Source organism: Rhamphochromis sp. 'chilingali', assembly GCF_963969265.1.
Source record: "Rhamphochromis sp. 'chilingali' genome assembly, chromosome: 9".
Lineage (NCBI taxonomy): Eukaryota > Metazoa > Chordata > Actinopteri > Cichliformes > Cichlidae > Rhamphochromis > Rhamphochromis sp. 'chilingali'.
Genome location: NC_137936.1, coordinates 3,697,101 through 3,717,828, shown reverse-complemented (window position 1 = coordinate 3,717,828; position 20,728 = coordinate 3,697,101). Strand labels below are relative to the sequence as shown.

The window sequence follows — 20,728 nt, the reverse complement described above, 5'->3', positions numbered from 1 at the left end:
AGGACTATCAAAATAAAACATGAAGTAGCACAAACACCGAGACACAGACAAGAACATGCGGGCCTGACGCTAGAAATGCACGACAGACTCATGAGACCGACGATGAAACAGAGAAGAAGAAGGGGACAGGTCAGGGAGACAGAACAGACATGACTGAGACGAGGTAGAGAGAGAGCGACACATCACAAGAAAACTAAAATTAGGAAACATAACCCGTTCTTCAAGATCAAAAGAAACAGGATTCATTCAAGTCCAAAAACCTGAGCACCATAACAGGGTGTTTTAGTTAGGAAGAAGCTTCATTAACGTTATTAGCAATGCCTGAGCTTATTTACTATTTCATATTAACATGGCTTTACTGTTTTACTTTATGTTTGTCCATTTAATACCAAGATTTAATGGAAAAACATAAATACAATAAACAGAGGCAGCGATGCTTTTTGTGCTGTAGTTTTGCAGCACAAACATGCTCCCTCTCTGTTGTCCTTCCTAGCCTGAAGATTCCAGGCAATAAAACCCAGTTTCATTGCTTCCATTGTAGAAACAAGTGTATGGACTGCTCTGGTCCTAAAACAAAACAGATAAAATGTCTATGGTAAGGGGTTCAACTTGCACCAGTGCATCTGCCACACTTTACCTGCTGTACTTCCAACGGTTGTACTAAGCTCCGGAAATGCTACACTCAAAAAAATGAAACGTTGACTTTAATTAAAATTATTTTGTCAACAGGTTCCACGAAATTGAATTATGTTAGTTTAAAGCAAAAATCTTTAGTTCATCTAATTTAAAAAAACTACTTAAGATTAACAAGACATATTTAAGACTAACTAAATCAAGTTATGTTGTATGAACATAGATGATATATTTTCAGGTTAGATAGTTTAGATTAGTTACTTCAACACATTTCTTATTTGTGGCAGTAAAATGTTAAATTTAAGTTAGATTAATTCAAATATTATATTTTCAGCCACCTTGTGCTTTATTAATTAGTTTTACATAAATCTATTTTGTCAACAGGTTCCACACAAATGAATTAAGTACATCCAACTTATTTTTTTAAATTTATTTTATTGCCAACACATTCAGTGAGCATTTGTGTAAACCCAGTCCAAAATAAAACACAACAGCTCATTAGGGTTAGTAATTAACAGTATGTAGACAGATGCAACATCAAGACTTTAAATTAAATGTCTGTATCTACCAGAAATAGAAGAAAAAAAAAAAAAACGCATTGAAGATCACATAACACATTGATAAGATGACACTTGAGTTATGCACATGTGATGCTAGTAAGGTCTGTGAGTGTTTTTTTCTTTTAGTGTCTAAAATGGATAGCAAAGTTGCTATTTGCAATGATTGCTTAGGGTCAGTCCAGTAACACAACGCCAATGAAGTGCTTTCCTTTAACAATGCAAAGTGAAGTGTCCACCTCAACAGCCACAATTTAAAAAAAAAATGTAACAACAACAACAACAATAATAATAATAATAATAAATAGTCCACTGATATTAGCAATCAAAGAAAATTACATCACCATCCCAAATAAAACTTTAACAAAACATGCCAACATTATGGTCTAACAATAAAACAGCTTGTCAGCGTTCAGTTTTTTTGCAACAGCACAGCAGTAACCATTTAACACTCGCCACTGTCAACATTTATTTTACTAGTGTTTGGGCAAAAAACTTCAGATGGAAACATTTTAACATGGAAACAATTGTTCGTCTTTAAAAGTCCACAAAATATACATTCATCCTGCATTCCCAACTTGGATGATCTGATATCCTCGTGTTGGTGTTGTTCCCAGACCATCATGAAAATGTTGTTCCAGGTTCAACATTGCAAGTGACCAATCACATTGTTGTGACGTTATTCTATTCCAAGCCATTCGTGCGTTTATGAAATTCCAATGTTGCAAGGACAATATCAATTCTGCTTACTGTTTATTAAAGGGTTACGGTTAGGGTTAGGGTCAGTTGATCGGCGGACAGAGGCGGTTTCACGCAGCTTAAGTACAGTTTTTTGTTTTACGCCGGTTTTTCCCGAAGTCGCAAAAGTATGACGTCACAACATTCTGATTGGTCACTTGCAATGTTGATCCTGGAACAACATTTAGTATGATGATCTGGGAACAACACCAACACGAGGATATCAGATCAACCTCCTAACTTACCCTTAATTTTAGTATGTATTGCAATTACCTTTACAATGCACACAATGTAACACAAACTGAATATGAACATATTTCCACCTCATAACAATATGCCTTGAACGCTAATATACACACCACCCTTCAACATTTCTGGTGCAGTATCATCTCTCAATTAAATCCTTTAAATCTCAATACTTTTGATTGTCTCTTAGCTTTCAGTCTTGAGGTTAACTGAGATTCAGTGCATATATCCCACCCATTAAGAGTGCACATGCAGAGGCCAGGTCTTCCAGGTCATGCAGGACACACTAGATGGTTATACCCACTGTAGGGTAATTTCCAATAAACCAAGTTCAAAAAAGAAGAGTCTATGGCTGACGCGTGTTCCTGGTTTCCAAAAGAAATGCTTCCAGTTGCATTATGATTTGAAGACTGTTTATTTATTACAAACGGAAGATGTAACAATGAACTCCTTCCTAAAAAGCATGAAAGTTCCAAAAAATAGCAGTTATCCAGAACTAGCTGTGCACACGGTCAGAAAACCGTGAGACTCCTAACCTCTCTGTCCATGCTCCTCCCCTTCCCTCTCACACAGGGTTTCATGCTACTATTGCACTTACATAATTAAAGTGAGAGGTACCCCCTTTTAGGTTCCAATCCCAAAACAGTGACTTAAAATTACTTTATGTAAACACATATATTTTCACATTTATTAATCCTGAAAAGATGACTTATGTAATGAATCTATGAATTATAAAACAAACATGAACTCAATCGTAAATAAAAATATAAAGCAGACGTCTGGCGCTTACACCCACATCGGCTGGAGGAGTGCTGGCATCAGCTCTTTCGATGGTAAAGATAGCAAGGGTAATTTGTTCCAGCTCCCTCTGAACAGCTGTAGCTTAGACACAAAAACATAGAAAAATGGCATCCAGTTTTAAAAAAAGAAAGAAAAAGGGCCAAAGCTACCCTTTAATGACGTAAACACAATATTAGGAACATGCACCCCAGTGCGCCACTATTTTAGACTACAGATTCAACGATAAATATAAATAGTTTGGGTATACAAGAAGATTTCCCAAAACATTTAAACAGGTTCCATGCAAATTACAACATGCAACAACATTAGTTATTCAAAATTTGGTTTAATACAGATAAAAAACTAAACTAAAATTACCAACCAATTATTCTTTGAAGAGGATGCTTGGGTCTTCATTCAGGTAAAAAGGTAGTGCCCTGAGGACACACTCCCTCCCCTTTTCAATGGTTTCCTTCTGTAGAGAGTGGCAGAGATACAGGAAGAGAAAACAGATATACTTTAGGATGACAGAAACTCACATTATACGCAAAATGAATGACATATCCACTGCACAGATAGACATGAACACAAGACCAACTAATCATCACATGGACATGAATAGTTAACCTGTTGGGCAGGGTTTCCACCACATTATATATGTCCATAATGGAGGTAAAGACAAACTAATACATCATCTTTTTTGCATTCAAAACATAACATAAAAACATTCACTTCTGGTTTAACCTAAATCAAGGGATCAGATTTTACATATGTTTAGGTAATTTTAATTTTCCAACGTTTTGAGTACCAAACTTTGTCTTGCTTAATATAAATGTAAGTGCACTGTGCAGCTACCATACACTAGCTGTTTAAATTTGAAAATGATCTTATTAGCCATAATATTTTGCTACCAACAGAATAACGCACCTGTGTGGCTGGGGCCAAAGTTTGTCTAATTTTCTTCCCTGCAACGCCTCCTTTTTTCTTGAAGACTTTTATGAGCTGGTCAGTGTATTGGTCAAGTTGTGTAAAAAGCCTTGGAACATGTGCAGCAGTAGTAATCCTCACATATTCTGCTTCCACCTGAAAATATGTCAACAAACACAACATACTGTACTGTAAATATACATACTATATGTACACATATACAAACTAAAACTAATGTAGAAAGACCTCATTAAAGCTATAATTTTAACACAAACATTTACACAAAATGCTAATGGAGCCATTACAGCTTTTATTGTTATTTATCAAGTTCCAAAAAATATTGATCACAGCTGATCTGAAAAGAATTTCATGCCTCAGGCCCTTGAACTGCAACCTTTACCATGGTTCAGATGTGGAGAAGAAATAACAGGGGCATGGGATGGGTCACAAAAGAAAACTTAACTTATAAAACAGTTTTGTTTTTAAAAGTATAACAGTTCACATACCACATACAAGCTCAGCAATACCACATACACCACATCAGTATAGGAGGGAGCAGGTAAAGGCAGGATCTGAGATTTATAAAGGAAAAAAAAAATTAATTCCTTAATTTCAAGAAGCAAATTATTGTTTGAATTACAACTAAATAAAATACTACTCAGAAGAAAAGCAAGAGATTGACACTGCCATGTGCTAACTTTCTATAGAAGCAATTATCACCAGGTCTGTCGACCTCCATTGTCTGTCCACTCATATGTCTTGAATAATTTTATTAAAAAAATTAAGTGTGTACTTTCACAAACTGTAATTTATAACTACATTGATATGTATAACTCCGCTAGGAAACATGCTGTATTTACAGACCATTTTTACATAATACAGATTACTGATAGAGCAGAACAATGGTGTCACAGTGGCTTTCGCCCTTGACTTTTTGGATTTTAAATGTCACTTTATGCTATCCTTGCTATCCTATTCGATATTTCCGACTCTCGGATTACAGAAAAGGAATCCCAAGAAAGCAAATGGAAAAATAACCCCTTGAAAGAATAACCCCATGAACCCCTGTAGCTAATCCCTTAATAAAACAAAAAACAATAAAAATGTTTCTTACACAGTCCACAAAATAAGCATGTCCAGGACCCAGTAAAACTAATGTAAAACAAGTACACGCAAACGATATAACATGTCTTGTAAGACAAACGCAAAATATAACCATGCTGGACATATAGATACTACACAACATAGTCAAAGAAAAAAAGTGGTCTTACCTCTCAAAGAAACAGCAGCTTGGCGCCAAAACAGCCTTTTTCAGTTAAATTTGAAGTCTTGCGCATGAGCAGGCACAAGCCGTGAAACCTTCTTGTTCTGCGCGGTTTCATTACAACTGTTTTTGCATTACTGCCACCTTGTGGATATACAAGGTATATCGATCCTAATTGACTTAAATGTTATGCGATCAAGTAACACATTAGTATTATGTACGTTGAATAATAGACACAATTACGTAGACTTGATTAGAAAAACATATGTTAACTTAACAAAAACATATATTTTAAGTAAAATGAAAATAAATAATTAATATACACTGAACAATCCACCTCATTCATTTTTTTGAGTGTAATGAAGGTCTAGAACTTCAGACTCTTTGTCACATAATCACTTTGCTTCTCTCACTTTGTATGCATCTGCTGAAAAATTCTTCCTTGGCTGAGCACAACAGCGCTTTTCCCTAACCCGTCCATTATGGATTCAGCCACAGGATCTTTTTGGCAGGTGTGACGTGGCACTGACATAGTGACAGAGAATTTGCATGCACTTCCTTCATTATGTGCAATCTCTGGCAGTGATCATGTGCTGTGTGAGTTCAAATCTAAGAAAGCTGTTTGAAGGAGCATAGAGCGGTCAGAGAGCCCAAAGCTTCAACAATACGTTATTCTGCACTGTGCCATAAATATACATATGTAGTATAATGAAACAAAAGTTTTAAAAGCCCTATTGTTTTCAGTGTTTAATTAATTACTTTTAAAAAGTCAATATGTAAATCTTACGATTAACATTGGTTGTGAAATGTTAAAGCATGTATCATTTGTACAGCTCTCAGAGCTCCATAAGATTATCCACAATGATTACCAAAAAGATATTTTTTGTAATTTTGCCTCTCACACCACACCAGTGAATTTTGCATCAAACCATCAACATGAAATGCAGATTTTCGTCTGTAATCCAAAAGACTCAGGTAATTCAATTTCAATCCAACAACAATCATATGACCCCTATGAGCAAACACTTTGGCGACAGTGGGAAGGAAAAACTCCCTTTTAACAGGATGAAACCTCCGGCAGAACCAGGCTCAGGGAGGGGCGGGGCCATCTGCCACCACCGGTTGGAGAGAGAGAAGGAAGACAGGATGAAAAACATAAGTAATTATAACACAAAGATGACACATTATAAGTATTGTGCCATCTATGTGTCATCTTTTTTGACGAACAGCGGTGAGAGGGCAGCTAAGCCAATCAGACACACGTTGTCATTGTGTCTGGGTTTACACTTTATGTCCAACAATATTTACATTGACCGATTATCAAACAAACATGTTACATGTGAAACACTGTTTAACGTTTTAAGGACAACCAAAGTCTGCATTTGAGGGTTAACAGGGTACGAAAAAGTCAGTCTTTATTCAGTTCAGTTTTATTTATTTTTATAGTACCAAATCAAAACATCAGTTGCCTCAAGATGCTATATATTGAGTGATAAAGACCCTACAAATATATTATGTAATATCTGTATAATGAAGTCTTGGAAATGTTTAAAAAGAAATTGAAACATGTTGTCATTTCCATCTGCAGCTTTAAGGATCAGAAATGTTATTGGGATTCACTACAGATTGAACATATAACTTAATATGAAAAAGTAATTTAAAGCCTTAAGTGTGAAAACAGTGATGACATATGAGGGCCTAGGGTCTTTTAAGTACCCTGCTACATGTAAGAAGCTGGACTTAAATCGAATGTCTTTGGAGTTATGTGCATTCCTTCACGCACCGTGGAGAAGAAACCCCTGCTTGTTTCTTTCAAGCTCCCATCCAGTACGAGCCCCTGCCACACACATATAAACACACACGCTGCCTTCTGTTACATAACCAGAGCCCCATTATCACATGTTTGAATTTTAAGCCAGGGGGTCCCTTTCCCCCGCAGCAGAGTCCCCTACACACTCAGACATGCAACACCAGAGTTTGTTCTGGAGTTTTTAATACTCATCTTTCTGACACACGGGATTTTCTCAACACACCTGACTGATAAGGTCTCTCACGTACAAATGCAATACAACAAACATAGTATGGACTGACCCACCTGCTCTCTCCCCTTGTCATATTTCAGTGTCATGGATTTCCTAATGTCACATGTTGTCACGAGTTGCTTTGCTCTCCAAATGTCCTTGTGTGTGTGTGTGTGTGTGTGTGTGTGTGTGTGTGTGTGTGTGTGTGTGTGTGTGTGTGTGTGTGTGTGTGTGTGTGTGTGTGTGTAAAGCGGTTGAAGTGACAGTGACAAGTCACACATCCAGTCATGTTAGACAGCGTTTGTCCCGATCCTGATCTCCTATTTTTTGTATGTTTGTCACACTTAAATGTTTCAGATCATCAAACAAATTTAAATATTGGACAAAGGTAACATAAGTAAACACAAAATGCAGTTTTTAAATGAATGTGTTCACTGTTAAGGGGGAAAAAGTCCAAAGCTTCTTGCCCTTTCGTGAAAACTGATTGCAACCCCCCCACCCCACCCCAATCCCTTAAAAAGGACCTGCCTGGTGAAGTGGAGTAGACCAAAAGTTCCTTAAAAGCCAGACATCATTTTGCAATCTAAGGAAATTCAGGAACAAATGAGAAACAAAGTAACTGAGATCTCTGGGGCTGGAAAAGGTTATAAAGACATTTCTAAAGCTGTGGGACTCAAGCGAACCACAGTCAGAACCAATGTCCACAAATGGCAAAAACATGGAACAGTGATGAACATTCCCAGGAGCGGCCGGCCAACCAAAATTACCCCAAGAGCACAAGCAACGATTCTTTCAAGAGCTCACAAAAGACCCCAGGACAACATCCAAGGAACTACAGGCCTCACTTACCTCAGTTAAGGTCAGAGTTCATGAGTCCACCATAAGAAAGAGACTGGGCAAAATGGCCTGTATGGTAGAGCTCCAGGACAAAAACCATTGCTGAGCAAAAGGAACATAAAGGTTCAAGGTTCAAGGTTCTTTATTTGTCACATGCATAGTTATACAAGTATAACACACAGTGAAATGTAGTCTGACACGCTCCTCGACATGTGCAAAAATTGTGGGGGGGGGGGGGGTGTAGAGGAAGAACATTATATATATATATATATATACATACATATAGTATATGCACTGGGTGAATGTGCAGTAGTAGCAGCAAGCAGGTGAATTCTGTACATTAATATGAATAGACATCTGACTATTTTACAGGATAGACAATATAAATATATTTAAAATTAAAGGAATTGAAATGTACATTGTTCCTTGGTTTAGTGTCTGGAAGAGTCCTGTCTCAGTCAATTATAGATGATGTGAGAGGGCGGGTGTGTGTGTTTAGGGCACGGATGGCTTGGGGATAGAAGCTCCTCTTGAGTCTCTCTGTCCTTGCCCGGAAGATGCGGAACCTTCTACCAGATTGCAGAAGTTGGAACAGTTTGTTGCCTGGATGGGACGGGTCCTTCAGTATCTGCTCTAGTCCGGCATCTCCTGGTGTAGGTGTCCTGAAGCGAGGGGAGAGCAATCCTGCAGCAGCGTTCTGCTGTACGGATCACTCTCTGGAGAGCTTTTTGGTCCTTCACACAGCTGTTCCCAAACCACGATGTCATGTTCTGTGTGAGGATGCTCTCCACAGCGCCTGTATAGAAAATCCTGAGGATCTTTGGAGAGACCCTGAACTTCCTCAGTTGTCGTAGGTGATACAGGCGCTGCCTAGCCTTTTTGGTCTGGACCTGAATGTGGGCAGCCCATGTCAGGTCTGAGGAGATGTGGACACCAAGATACTTGAAGGACTGCACCCTCTCCACTGGAGCTCCATTGATAGAATAGAATAGAATTCAACTTTATTGTCATTGCACATGCACAGGTACAGGGCAACGAAATGCAGTTTGCATCCATCCAGAAGTGCTTTAGTGATATAGGTATATTACAATATATATTAGCAATAGTATAGATATGTAAGTATATTACAGAAATGGGTCTATTATGGTATGTTATAATGTACACGGTATGAAGTATGTTGTGAATATTCTATAACTAAGTATGTACAGGCTGTAGTGAGTACAAGCTATGAACAGGATATAAATATGAAAAACTATACAGAATATGAAATAAATAACTTTACAGAAATCTGAGATATACAGCTATACAGAAATGGGAACTATGCAAGTTGTAAACAGTTGTAGGATTAAAGATTATTGAATGTACAGAATGATTATTTACACAGAGCTATACAGTAGTGCAGTTAAGATAAGTGAGGGTGTAGATAGTTTCTACAGAGGCTATATAAAGTGCTAGTGGTTGTGAGTGGTGGTTCACTCCATGTTATTATTGTGTTTGAGGGTACAGTTGTCCATTGTGGGGGTGTGTATGTTCAGTCCATGAGTTTAACGTGGGTCAGATGTCAGGAGGCAGAGTTCAGGAGTCTGACAGCTGTGGGGAAGAAGCTGTTCCGGTACCTGGTGGTCTTAGTCCGGAGGCTCCTGTGGCGCCTCCCAGAGGGCAGGAGGGTGAAGAGTCCATGTGATGGGTGACTGGGGTCTTTGATGATTTTCCCAGCCCTTTTCAGACACCGCTTCCTGTAGATATCTTTTATGGCAGGAAGTGGTGCTCCGGCGATGCGCTGGGCAGTTTTCACGACCCTCTGCAACGCCTTCCGGTCCGAGGCAGAGCAGTTCCCGTACCAGACTGTTATACAGTTGGTCAGGATGATGATGATGATGATGATGATGATGATGGGCTTGTAGTCTCTGTGCTGACCCCTTCTGAAGTCCACCACCAGCTCCTTGGTCTTGCTGACGTTCAGCTGGAGGTGATTGTCCTGGCACCACGATGCCAGATTCTTCACTTCATCCATGTAGGCCGCCTCATCGTTGTTGGAGATGGCACCCAACACCACTGTGTCGTCAGCAAACTTCACAATGGTGTTGGAGCCATGGGTGGCCACACAGTCTGAAGTGTAGAGGGAGTAGAGCAGTGGCGAGAGGACACATCCCTGAGGTGCTCCTGTGTTGATGGTGATGCTTGTCTTAGTTTTGCCAGAAAACATATTGATGATCCCCAAGACTTGGGACAATGTTCTGTGGACTTGTGAGACAAAAGTTGAACTTTTTGGAAGGTGCGTGTCCCATTACATCCTAAAAGTAACGCAGCATTTCAGAAAATGTACTGAAAGTAAAATGTGGTGATGGTCTGGGGCTGTTTTGCTGCCTCAGGACCTGGAAGACTTGATGTGGTAAATGGAGCTGTGAATTCTGCCGTCTACCAAAACATCCTGAAGGAAAATGTCTGTCTGTGACCTAAAGCTGAAGTGCACTTCTGCAACATGTTTCATCCAAAATACACCAGTAAGTCCACCTCTGAACGGCTCAAGAAAAGCAAAGTTAAGACTTTGGGGTGGCTTTGTCAAAGTCCTGACCCGAATCCGATTGAGATGCTGTGACATGACCTTAAAAAGGCAGTTTGTGGTTAAAAACACACCAGTGTGAATGAGTTACAACAATCCTGCAAAGATGTGTGAGCCAAAATTCCTACACAGCGCTGTAGAAGACTCATTGCCAGTTATTGCAAACACTGGATTGCAGCTGTTGTTGCAAAAGGTCGCCCAACCAGTTATTGCAGCATACCCCTTTCCATTCGAGCTGTCCTGGACGAAATCAAATTATTTTTTTTCCAATTATTTTGGAACTTGCATGCATATTTCCTTCTCTTACTGGTCGTTGCCATTTCTCTTCTGCTTCCTCTTCCTTTGTTCTGATTCCTGCGCTTGACTTCAAGGCGTGACCGTTATTATTGTCCGGCCGGAAACGGCAGCCCAGCTAAGGATGCTTTAGCAATTTTGTTGTCCGGGTAGAAATCATGACAAATTCAAGAAAATGGTGGCTCTGGGAGATTTTTGGGAGGAGCACTGAAATTCAGGATTGTCCCGGAAAAAGTGGGAGAATTGGCATGTATGGGTTTAGGGGCAGACACTTTTTCACACCAATGAACACATTTTACCACGACATTCACTAAGCACTCTCTATTTTGGGGTTATAGCTTGAGACCCAGGAATGTGAATGTCACCCAGAATAAGAAAATCAATTGTTGTAATGTGTGTTTGACACGTGGGAGTCCAACAACACCTCATATCTGCCTCACACGTGTGTCGCGTGTTGAGAGAATTTTGTTAAACTAAAAACTGCATAGCAGTCGTGTCAGGGCTTAGTTCAAAATGAGGACCCAAAATGCTGACCTGAAACAGAAAGACAGGAAGGATCTTGAATTTCTACAAAAACAATGCTGCATTACGATGCAGGTACAAAAGAGCTTGTTAAGTTATTACAAGTGTGCAGCATCTTACATGTCAGGTGAAACTGAACTCAAGCTTCCAAAAAAATATGGTTAATCACAGTTAATTCATGATTTAACAAAGGGGGGCAATTTCTTTTTAACATAGGGCCAGGTTAGGTTTGGATAGTTTTTCTTCCTCAATAAATGAAAGCATCATTTAAAAACTAATATTAAAATTAGTCTGATCTGAAACATGTAAAATGTAAAACTCTAGGAAATCAAGAAGGGCCAAGAACTTGTATAAGGCCCTGTATGTCAGAGAGAGGACGCTGACATCAACCAAAGACGATGCTTGTCAGGCAAACACATCAGTCACAGGTTGGTTTAAGCATCAGATCAATATTGTACGCTGTGATTTCTACGACTGTGGTTGTCTCAGGTGTTTGGGGCAAAGGTTTTCCTCTGCACGGTGAAAACACTTGTCTATGTTTTTTAATAACCACGACAGAAAGAAGTTAAATGCTCTGTGAAGTTAGAAAGTGCTTCACGAGACAAAATAGAAAACAAACAGCAAATAAGATAAAAAAAAATGACCTAGAACTGAAACAAAATTAGATATAGGAGTAGGAGATTAAAGTGAGGACTAATTAAAAGCAATTATAAATCATTTTAAATAAGTAAATAATTCTAGGAGATATCTGGTCATTTGAGTACCAGCGAGACGTTGATGTAGGCTACCACATCACTTACGGTCTGATTAGAATTCAAAAACACAATTTGCAAGTAACTGTGTGCTTCGGATGCTCAGAGATCCTGTCTGCACGTCTCTGCATAACAACAACAGATTTTTTTGTTTTTGTTTCCCAAAATGTAATAGAGAGATCCCGTGTTTCCTGCTCAGCCTTTTTGCTTGTACAGTACAGGCAACTGTTGAGTTTTCTTACTTTTGATGTATCGTTTTAGGCTTGGACACAACCATTCTTTTATGTTGTTTTGAAAAGGGACAGGGCTTCCAAATAAAACCTCTTTGTGTTGCCCTGTCCGGACTTGAGCTATTTTTGGCACAGTGGAGCTAACTGGGGTTTGACCTGACAGAAGCCCACTAACTCTGCCAGCCCAGAACAGGGGGCACCACAGGGAAACAGGACAGCAAAAACCTGCAACATCATTTTGTCAGTCTTTCAAGACACTGCATATTTTGTGCAGAGAAGTATTTAAATGTTGGTATTTAAATGTTTATTATTTAATATGTGATACAGAAGATTATTAATATTTATACTAATATTATCACGTGTAACACTTTCTATTTGCCTGTGAGACAGGAAGATGATCTTAACAGGTTCTCATCTCATTTACACTCTTGCTTAAGCAATGTAGACAAAGTTAAATGTTACAACACTCTCAGTCAAATAGTATACATTTTATTTGACTAAAATAAATTTTTCTGCTGTTTTATTGAAATTGTTGTTGTTTCTGTTTCTCCAACCAGACTTTGTCTTTCTTAGTGGTGCAAAATTCTCTCTTACAACAGTGTCACTGCTTTCTCTTCTTCACCTGGAGGTAAATGTTTCCCTGAGAAATGAAGGCAAAATTGAATGCAATGTCAATATTGAGCTTACTTTGGTTGCTAATATTGGTCACACTCTTATTTCTTGTTCATGCAATAAACTGATTTTTCTTTGTCTATGTGGAATGTCATGTTGAGTTAACCTGATTTGTGTAAGGTTATTCATTAATGTATTCATTTTACAGTAAAGTATTTAACATTACTTCATTTAATGGATGTGAGCGTTAACCTGACATGAGCTGAGATGTTTGAAACTGAGTAGTTTCCCATCAGCAGTAACTGCTCACCAAGCTGCTTTTATTTTGAAATATTTATTCATTCATTTTTCACACTGGGACATTTCATGCCCTACTTCTTTCTCTTGTGTGTGCTTCCGTGTGTGTGGGTGCAGACACACAAACCCAGCCTCGTTTGAGGCCTTCCAGATTTGTTTTGTTGTTTTGTGTGCCACCATATCTAAATGTGTACATGTGCTCAAATTCACATTGTCTCTTCCATGTTAGAAAACTTCATATATATAGATCCATGAGGAAAACATCGAGATGCTTCATCAGATATCTGACCATTGTAAACATGGCCCAGATATCTCTGAGTCTGCATGTGTTGTGCCAGTGCCTGGTTTTCATTTACAGCTCTGTTTTGGCCAAACCAACCATGATAGAGTGTGGATGGCTTAGACTTCAAAAGCAGCACGACTGACAAGACATTAGCTGTCCTATGAAAGAAAACAATGGCAACAGGAGGCCACAGACTAGTACACAGATAAGGATGCATCGAATGATGGCAAATGTTTTAAATAATACTCAAGACTTAAATTTTGAGCAGTGGGTGATATATGCAGAAATTTTCAGTTCGCCCAAAAATCAAATGACCTCTCATCACATGATGAGAAAGTGCTTTGGTGACAGTGGGAAGGAAAAACTCCTTTTTAACAGAAACAAACTTTAAGCAAACCCGGGCTCAGTGATGGGCGGACTCTGACCTGTTGGGCTGAGGCGAGGAAGACAGGAGAAGAAGTTCTTCAATTAGTTTTTCTAAATAAAGCAAAACTGAAATCTTTGAAATTTGGAGGGATGAAAATAAAATTAATTGGTTTGTTAATTAGTTGTCTTTATTTATACTTTAGTAAAACAGACGAACAATAGAATGATTTTCAAATTGTGTTTCTGTCTAATACTCAGTCTGATTTTAGCTTCTATTAATCAACAACTGGAATAAAAAAAAAACCTGTTGTTTAGCTGCTGCATGTTTGATAAATCCAGGCTAACACATTCTCACTCCCAGCTAGTCATGAACTTTTATCTTAACCTTTTTACACAGCAGCTCCACCTATAGCAGGGGTAGGGAACATTAGTCCTCGAGGGCTGGGTCAGCACACCTGAATCAAATGATTAGTTCATTACCAGGCCTCTGGAGAACTTCAAGACATGTGGAAGAGACAGCTAAAACCTGCAGGACCTGAGACCTGGAGGTGGACACCCCTGGGTTAACTGAAGAAAAAAGCTCCCAGCAGTATAAGATATTCAGGATCACCTGACATTGAAGAAAGGAGAAAGAAGAGAGGGGAGGAGGAGAAAAAAAGCATGCGTAGGTTACAATATGAAGTAACTTGCTATGTAAGCGTTTGTAATTAATCAAGCTAAAGAGGGGGAAAAGGAAATCACTCTACACGATGCTACAGTGAGAGAATCTTTCCTTCACCTTGGTGAGCCTATACCTAAACCAAGTATATGATGCATGTTGTGCAGACTTTAACACGTCATCAGTAGGAATCATCAGTACTGACCCATGCAGATCAAAACTTCACAAAACTGTCTTCACATGCTGGTAGGAACTTTGCAGTTTTTTGTTTGACTGCCACAAATGCACTGAAATTCCAAACCCCACGTCATAGCTTTGTTTTTCTTCTTTTGAGGGTAAATATAAATATTCTGGGTTATAAACAGATGGAAAGCTGATAGGCTTGTACGGCAGCTCTATGAAACCCAGAAGTGGGCCTGCTAGCCAGGCTAAAAACTAAGAACAGATCTGCTTGGTCAACACTCTTTCTTCCTAATGTCCACTTGCTGGACAAAAAAAGCGGTAATTTGAGTCAGAATGAGTACCTGCAAAGAGTTTTGGAGCCAATGCACATTTTCATAACAGGAATATGGATAAACACCATGCCTGCAACATGCAGCATGGCTCTGTGTTTTTCATAGCAGAAGAGGACTTTAACCACGTTAAGCTGGTGAAAATTCTGCTTTGGGGAACCAACGCATTAGATCCGGTGTACACCAACTGATTTCTCTAACCACATAAACATCATGCTGAACCCTGCTCCCTGTCCTGTGCTTAAGCACAAGCCCACACAGATCATCACAGTGTGGCTCAGTACAGCAGTTTCCATGCTTCAGAACTGCTTTGAGCAAACCAAATCTTCAGAGAGGCCGCGGCTGAGGAGGGCAGGGTGGACCTGGAGTACTATGTTCCATCTGTTTGCAGTTAAATCGGCAAATGTATTGCCACTGTCACCAGAAAGATCACCATCCACCCCAAACAGAAACCCAGGTTAAATGGAGAGACGCTGAGTCTCCCAAAGGATGTGTCCTTCAAGTCTGTAAACACACTGGAACTAAAGAGGAAGGAGAAATGTGGAGACTGTTATTAAAAGAGCAAAGACAGAATATCCACTTAAAATACAGTCATTTACTGCTAGTGACACAATAAGTGTTGTGGGACGCATAACCTCTCTATCAATGTTAAGAGAGAGACACTATCTTTACTTTTAAGATTATGGTTAAAAACTTCCCTTTTTGCTGAAGCATATAGTTAGGGCTGGATCAGGTGACCCTGAATCCTCGCTTAGTTATGCTGCAATAAGTGTAGGCTGCTGGGGGACTCCCATGATGCATTGAGTTTTTCTGCTTCAGTCACCTTTCTCACTCACTATGTGTTAATAGACATCTGCACTGAATCCCACTTGTTGTTAATCTCTGGCTCTATCCCAATTCAGGGTCTGCAGCCTTAAAGTACGCAGCCTCAACGATCCTCAAGGGCCGTGTACTCAAAGACCGCTAAGGCCGGAAGTGCGAGGCTTGTGAAATGGGACGGTCTAGCCTCCGTTGCGCTGCCCAGGTTGCCTAGCAACCATGATACTAACAGCTGGAAACGTGTCATAGCTTTGTTTGACAGGAATGAAGGAGAAAATGTTTTGTTCATTTGTTTGTTTGTTTCCACATGAGCTTTGATCATTCTCTGTAAGATTAAGCTCAGCTATTGAACGGCGTATATTTTAAAGTAAAGGCTTTAAAACCAAGTTAGCACAAACGTCACTAATGTCACATAACTTTGCCGACATGTGGCCAACAGTAATGTTTTAATGTTCTTCGTTATTAAACATTTGCACATAAATGAGTGACATAATATTCAGTACTTAAAGTTCACTCTTCGGCCGCCCCTCATAAAAGCAATTTTTTTCGGCAAATTTATCCACACCCACCGCCGCGCTATGCATTCTGGGATATGTTGGGCCATGAAGTCTACACTGCCACAGCCTTAAAATTCAGGGAAATGAAGGACGCATTTGAGGGCCGCATTTCGAGCAGCCTTCGAATTGGGACAGCCTTCGGCGCGTCGCTGTGACGTAATCGGCCTTAAAATGCGGCCTTTAAGGCTGCAGACCCTGAATTGGGATACAGCCTCTGTCTCTCTTCCACAGCATGTCTTTATCCTGTCTTCCTTCTCTCACTCCAACTGCAGCAGATGGCCCCGCCCCTCCCTGAGCCTGGTTCTGCTGGAGGTTTCTTCCTGTTAAAAGGGAGTTTTTCCTTCCCACTGTCACCAAAGTCCTTGCTCATAGGGGGTCATATGATTGTTGGGCTTTTCTCTGTATGCATTATTGTAGGGTCTACCTTACAATATAAAGCACCTTGAGGCGACTGTTGTTGTCATTTGGTGCTGTAGAAATAAAATTGTTGAGATTCAGCTGAATTGAGTTAAACCTCCCCTCCATTCAGGAGCAGTATGGCCGATGTACAGATCCCCTGATCCCCCAAAACAACATTAGACAAGTGTTGAGGATTTCTGCGAGCTGATGGATAATTACTTTATTTGTGGAGAGAGTTGTATAAATTCTTTCGTGTCTCAAGAGTGAACCATGTGAAGTCTAATGATGTGTTTAAGTGTCGCTTGAGTTAGTTTTAAGGCTAAATGTTAAAAGAAAATCTGGGGGAGTCAGAAAAAGGCTAGTTTATCCAGACATCATTAGCTGCTACCTGCACATTGAAAGCTCCAAGCTCCACTTTAGTGGCTAGTAGGAAAACACCACTATATTTCAACTACTGTAAAGATAGCTGATTGTGGTATTCTTTGTAAAAAGGTGCTAAGAAGAAAGCACTGAGTGAAAATGTCTATTGTGCATCCAGCCATCACTGACACCACACAAGTTTCCTTCTTATCAGTGAAGTAGGACTCCTTGCGGTGACATTACGGGAGTGATCTATCTCTCATCACTCCTCTGAATATGTTTTACCTGCATGAGCCTCAAAACCTCTGTTTGATCAGCAAGATGACTTTAAGTGACATGAATAAGTGACATGAATGACAGAAGATGTTACAGTGTAGCCATACATACTGACACACTTTGCCATCCTTTGTCAAACTGCAGAACATCCCCTGACATTTATATTTCTTGGCTACTGTTCACCTCAAATGCTGATGCTTACATCAGAACAACTGGGTAAGATCATGTGTCCTGACATAGCATATCCCTGCATCCTGATATGCTGTCACATTAAAAAAACACTACACCTCCCATGAGACCTCATTAAGGCCCTTTCTGCTGTGCTGATAGGAAAAAATGGGGCTCTCGCTTTGTACACTGGACTATATCGCTACCTCAGAAAGGCAGAGAAAAAAGAAACTGCATCAGGAATAAAAGCCCATTGTCTGAATTGTGCCTGCTCCCGCTCACTGTGTCACTGCTCATCCAAACACCAACCCTGTCACGACATGATCTATGCCAAATGTTCCCGGTCTAGTGGGCCTGGGAATTTGGCAGCCAGTTTAAACACTCAAAAATAGAGGTACTGTTGTGATGTGAAGAATATGATCCACTAATAAAGACCCTTTTGAAAATAGCAGTCTTCTAGTGTGAGGCTAATTAATGACTACGTGAGAGTGACTCGTTCTTTGGTGACACACAAACTCTAAGTTCTAATGTTCACCAGAACAATGCAATAATTCAAGTTAAGATCAGACATTTTAATAAAACAACCAAATAAAACACATATTAATACATTTAAAATCCCAACTGCTCAGATACTTACGCTTGCAGGATGTCATAGTCCAGGCAGTTTCTCTCTTTGTCTCTCCTTTCTTTTTCTTTTCTTTCTGACTTTCTTTCTTTTCTGCAGTGAGGATTTGGGCCGACTGTGCTTTCTCTACATGTAAGCATGGCCCTTCCCAGCTCCACCTGGCACACCTGTTTGGTTTGAGTTGAGTGGGTTGGAGCCTATCCTATCCAAGACTTTCACTTACCTGCAGCTGTATTTGACTTTCAATTTGGTCAATTCCTGCATGCATCTCCTCACCTGAACTTGTATACCTGCAAAACCTGTGAAAGGAAAGATCCTGCTTATCTGCCTGTCTGTTCTCCAGTGCATACTCAGGTCCTCTTCTGGATCTCGCTGCCTGCCTGCTTGTTTCTTACAGATGAAGAAGTATAAAACCAAGTTGAACCAAATCACATTGTTAGTAAAGGACCGTGGTTGTTGCACATTATGAATTTATGTTTAACACATTTTAGGAGGCATTCTTCTTCCATCTGTAACAAAATTGCATTTTATTTTTATTGTATTTATTGTATTTACCCAGCTACCCAGCGTGCCTCTCGCTGGGTAGCTGGATGGATGGATGGATTGTAACATTAAAGCCCACATTTGACATCTTGTCAAAATTTTGACAATTTCACAAACATATAAAGTAGGAGCACAGTGTTCTTTCCTGGTAGTTGGTCCTTTGCCCTTCCCTTGCAGTTTCATTACACAATGATGAAGCATTGCCAGCTTGGACAGTACAGCATGAAAGCATGAAGCTAAAATTTCATAATGTGACATAGTAAACTGTCTTATAACACAAAAACACAGTGTAATCTGAGCTTAGCATCACTCATGCTTTGCCGTAGAACTGTTGGCAGCAGGGGCTTTTACACAAGGTGCCCACACCAATTCTGCAAAGACAGCTCGTCAGTCTTCAGTCTGACAAGGTGCTCACGTCAACAGTTGCATTTAACTGTAAAGGCAATTTTGGGGGGATTATTGGTGTTTCATTCCTGGTATTTCATTTGTGAAATCAAATTTATGTTGCTAAGATTTCTGATCTCTGAAATGGAATAATCACTTAGCCAACTGAGTTTAAATGTTGTATTCTTTCTTGTCCGAATCCCTGTTACCAAAGCCTTTGTGGAGAGTGTTGTCTCTTATGACGACAGCTTGGACTGACCAATCAATGGAACTGCTACTCTGTGGGACTTGTAAAGTGAAAAATTCAAGTTAAGAACATCTTTGGATACAGTTATAAGGAATTCTATACCTATGCACTCAAAAGAAGTGCTGGTAGGAAGTTAGAGGAAAGGAAAACATACAAGAGCATCTGAAGCAAGAGAAACTTTGAAACTATAGAATTGACTGTGGGCCTTTATAGTGGTGCTAGACTTGAATGCTAAACTGGTACGGTTTAACTGGTACAGTTCTTGTTTTTCTAGTTCTTTCCAGGGTGCCTAAGTGCTTAGCTCGTGTGGGCGGGCATACCTGCTGTTGTTCCGTGAGTGATTAAGCTGAACCGGTATGAGTTTTCGTTCCCTCTTCATTTATTTAAATTTGTATTAGTGTGACTTAATTTTATCCACTTTATTTACCACTTTTGTGCATTGCAAATCCAGCTGTGATGCTCCTGTGCTGCATATCACCAAAATATTCAGAGCGCTGCCCAGGCTCACATACTGCTGCTGTCTCTTTGTAAACAAGTCCATCATTTCATGGATCCATGAAATGATGGACTTGTTTACTGATATTTCCTCCAGCTTCTCTATAAGTAGCAGTTGCTGGCTTGTGTTAAATACAAAATCAAGAAAGATAATTTTCAAGTAATTCACTACTGCCTATACAGGTGGAAGTGCTGCACAATTTTGATGATTGGATCATCCACTCTGCAGCTGTTTCTACTTCACCTAACTGCCCCTCTATGTATATATAGTCTCTGTCTTTTGTCAGTTCATCTGTTTATGTTCCCGTGCCAGTGTACCTAACCTTGTGTCATGCAGAGCTTCTAGCTATAGTGTGTATTTCTAGTTTTAAGTTTCAGTAAGAAGAGCAAGAACAAGGAACCATCATGGAAGGACAGGCCCCTGCATGGCATGTACCACCAGCAGATAGAAGAAGTGGCTGATATCAAGAAATCCTACCAGTGGCTGGACAAAGCTGGACTGAAATTCAGCACATAGGTTCTAAAAATGGCAGAACGGGAGCAAGCTTTAAGCACAAGATAGGTAGAGGCTCAGCCCCTATGGTTGCAGCAGATGGCTGCCGCTCCCTGAGCCTGGAGGTTTTTTCCTGTTAAAAGGAAGTTTTTCCTTCCCACTGTCACCAACTGCTTGTTCATAGGGAGTGATTGTTGTGGTTTTCTCTGTATAATTGTTGGGTCTTTACCTTACAATATTCTCTTCTTGGCTCTGATTAGACTAGATTTT

At 39.8% G+C, this 20,728-nt stretch overlaps 1 long non-coding RNA gene across 2 annotated transcripts; it reads right to left on the bottom strand.

Annotated features, from left to right (window-relative positions):
* Nucleotides 1–1,050: 1,050 nt before the first annotated feature.
* On the bottom strand, nt 1,051–5,241 carry LOC308402965. Of its 2 annotated transcripts, none has more exons than XR_013972837.1 (5): nt 5,153–5,241; nt 4,388–4,453; nt 3,882–4,037; nt 3,337–3,429; nt 1,051–3,056 (listed from the first exon to the last, which is right to left on the bottom strand). It is a non-coding gene; the product is annotated as an uncharacterized lncRNA (long non-coding RNA). The 2 variants fall into 2 exon arrangements; XR_013972838.1 differs by lacking the exon at nt 5,153–5,241 and adding an exon at nt 4,996–5,029.
* Nucleotides 5,242–20,728: the final 15,487 nt, after the last annotated feature.